At 47.6% G+C, this 3,375-nt stretch overlaps 1 protein-coding gene across 3 annotated transcripts in view; it reads left to right on the top strand.

The window, feature by feature from the left end:
* The window catches only part of Znf219 (zinc finger protein 219), a 13,942-nt gene that overhangs the window by 5,916 nt on the left and 4,651 nt on the right, over window positions 1–3,375 (top strand). The window contains exon 1 of one of the 3 annotated variants that reach the window (XM_015493221.2): window positions 329–3,089. The exons of the other annotated variants lie outside the window; for them this stretch is intronic. The gene's annotated coding sequence lies outside the window, so the exon portion shown is untranslated. Of the gene's footprint in view, window positions 1–328; window positions 3,090–3,375 lie in introns of those variants that run through there. 3 annotated transcript variants of the gene reach the window in all.

The raw sequence follows: 3,375 nt of genomic DNA on the forward strand, positions 1-3,375 counted from the left end.
GCAAACTTCGCCCAGAGCTCCTGGGGGGGCGGGGTGGGGTGGCGGCCTGGGAAGCCTGAAGAGCTGGGGGGGGCCCACGGGAGGGGGGCCAGGTGGGGAGCCGGGGAGCGGACACCAAAGGGAAGGGCCAACGGGGGTGGGGTGGGGCGGGGGTGGCGATCGTCTTTGTAGGGGCCCGAAGGCAGGGCGCGAGGGGCCTGGGGGTGCGGGGCGGTGTGGCCGTGAGCCTGAGTGGATGCGCGCCCCCCGGCCCAGGTAGGGCCCGTGGGGGAGGGGGCAAGGAACCCAAACTCTCCGGAGTGGGGACGGTGGGGGGAGGGGAGAGGATGGGGGGTGCTTCCCTCTCTGCGTCCCAAACAAAGTGTCACAAAGAGCTCGGCCCGCGGCAGCAGCGGAGGCGGCTGTAACTCAGCTTTTGTTCTCCCGGCCGGGGGTAGCAGAGCCCTGGCCTCCCTATCTCCCACCCTGCCCCCTATCATCCTTCTTGCTTATCTTCCCAGGGAGGGGTCTGGGGTGCTGCTGGAAGAACCTCTTGTGCAGGATCACAGGTCCTACCTTACTTGCTGACCTATTTCTGGGAGGGGTATTTTCCCAGAAGCTCTCCTGCCCACCTCCCTCTTTCCCCCACCTCCCAGTCTGAGGACTGAGGCTCATTTGGGCGGTTAGACTGACTTTTCTATGGTCAGCTCCAGTTAAGTAGACTTAGGGATGGCTACATGCCTCCTTTCCCCAAATCCAGATCCTTCAGAACTTTGAAAATCGGGGTCAAGTTAGGACATGATTCTGGGATAAAATTCACCATGGTGGGGTGGCAGCAGGTGTATCTTCTCACCTCCTACTGTGCATTTGGAGTCCTTAACTGAGGTTGCTTGCCCCTAACTCAGGACAGTGGGACCCAGGGAATGCTGTCTTCACCAAGAACTCAACCTGAAAGGTGGCAAACTCTCTGGAGGGAGAGTTTGGAGGACCCGAGTTGTGAAGTTAATATGGAGAGGAGACCACAAAAGTGATCTATTGGCATGTCTCTGTAATTGAGGTGGTCTTCATTCTGGACCACTTAAGAAGCTCCCTTTCCTAAAAACCCATTTAGTGCAGTGGTTATCATAATTGTTAGCTGACTTCAGAGGTATAGGATTCTCAGCAGAGGGAAAACCATCAAGTATTAGAAATGACCAGAGACAGAGGCCTACTTACAGCTAGACCCCAGAGATCCTGAACCCTTGCTCCATACACTTTGATCCTAAAATCTTTGAACCACTAGGCTTGGGGACAACCTTCTTAGTCCTCCATTTGGCAGATGCTTCTGTGTATCTGTCTTTGATGTTTATAAATCTTTTTATTAACCATCCGTCTTTACTTAGTAAGGTTTAAGGTTTGATGTTCCATAAACTGCCTATACCAGCTGTCCTAGCATGTAAGAGTAATTGGCCTGTTGCTTTGGAAATATTTCTGATCCCTAACCCTGGCTCTGCATCCCTATAGAATCCAAATAAGGGCAAGATAACCCCTGATTCTCAGTGGGGGTGAAAAGTAGGTCACTGCTACTCTCTGACCAAGTCTGGCCAAGTATCATGGATGGTGTTTAAGCCTGAGTATAGAAAAATCTATGATTATTGTCCACAGTTAATACATGTATGACTTAAGTTACAAGCCACTTCATAAAACCTGTCAGTGCTCTCCTTTATTGATTACGACCATGAGATCAGATGTCTGGCCTGATTGGAATGAATATGATTGAGGGGATCTTGATGGGGTCTAGGAGGTCTCAGTGAATTTTGTTGATTTTAGGCCTCTTTTGGAGAAACTCTTCTGCTGGGGAATTTAGCTTCAGTTTGGATCTTCTTATATCACTCTATTTCCATTCTGAAAACTGCTGTGTGCAATGTGTGTGTGTGTGTGTTTTTCTTTTGGGAGGAAGTTTTGCCTTGTTCTGTTTTATTTTATTTTATTTTTGCATTGGATATGAGTCCAGCTTCTCAGGAGATGTTTTGCTTGCAGTTTTAGGGGCCCTAGAATCTTCTCAAAATCAGAATATGTGCCCATAGGTTAGTCAGCTATGACCATGCAGTATTCCCAGCCTCCACCCCCCCCCCCTCCTGGCCATCTGCTTCCTCTGAATATACCAGATTGGCTGTACACCAGGATGTTCCGGGAATCCCCAGGAGAGCAACAGAATGTGAGGGACCCAAATACGATGCCTCAGTAACTCATTCCAGGATGTACAAACTGTAACTGTCAGGACACTCCTTATAGCTAATTAAAAATTTTCTAGTTACATCTATTTTCTAATACCTCTATTTTCAGTGACATCCAAAAGGCCAAAATAATCCTCTGGTACCACTCTCCCCTGACCCTCTGTGGTTCCCAGATAGGGGGAGAAAATCCTCCAGCTTTTCTCAGTGCTTTATCTGTGATGCTAAAATGGCAAACATGGCCTCTCTAGGACTTCATAGTTCTATCTATGGTACTGAGGTGGCCAAAGTGGCTTCTCTGGTAGCCCACTGCACTCTCCATGGTACTGAAGGAATGACCATTTGTTTCAACATCTCGGGTCTAGAAGAGTCCTGTTATTTAGACCCACAAAACTTTTAAGCTGGAAGGCAACATCAGTAAAAATTAGTCCAACCTACTTACATTACAAAGGATAAATGATTCACTGAAGGTTGGGTTTAATAATGGTAAAACTAGGTTTACAATAGCCTTGTACCCCTTAATCCTATTCTGACTCACCTTCTGTGAAATTATTCAGTGAACCTGGCTAGGCTCTTGGCCCCAGGAAAGGGGTTTGTTTGGAGGATCCAGAGGAGGAAGGTGTACTCCCAAATTTGGAGCTATAGAAGAACACATTAAATGGTGACAGACGACATCTAATGGACCTTGGACAAGGATATTTTTGTTAATTAATTTCCTGTTAATATTCCCAGAGCCCTGATTCTGCATGTAACAGGTACTTGCCCCATACTGAAGTCTTACCACATCCACTAAACCTTGAAAATTAAGGAAGCTCTGGACCTCCAGAGCCTTTTCTCTGCTGATAAGCAGGGCTGATTCCTGGCCCAGTTCTCTTCTATTAAAGATCTGTAAGCAAGGTAATGCCGAGTTCTTTTCTTTCTCAGTAACATAAAGCTTATTGTAAGAAAGTTCTTTATATCTCAAATATTCTTCCTATCTTAGGCGGAGGGGAGGAAAAAAAGAAAAAGGTTAGGCCCACATTCATCTGGCCTTGACCAGAAACAATTCTGTATGGAGGCAGGAAGGTAGAGTGGATGCCTTCTGGTTATCTTCCCAGCCCTGTTTCCATGAATTTTAATTCTGAGGTTACTTCTGAGTCCTAAAGCTGACCTCTTCTGCAGCTTAGAACCAGGACCCCCCCCC

This window comes from Marmota marmota, unplaced genomic scaffold (genome assembly GCF_001458135.2).
Source record: "Marmota marmota marmota unplaced genomic scaffold, marMar, whole genome shotgun sequence".
Taxonomy (NCBI): domain Eukaryota; kingdom Metazoa; phylum Chordata; class Mammalia; order Rodentia; family Sciuridae; genus Marmota; species Marmota marmota.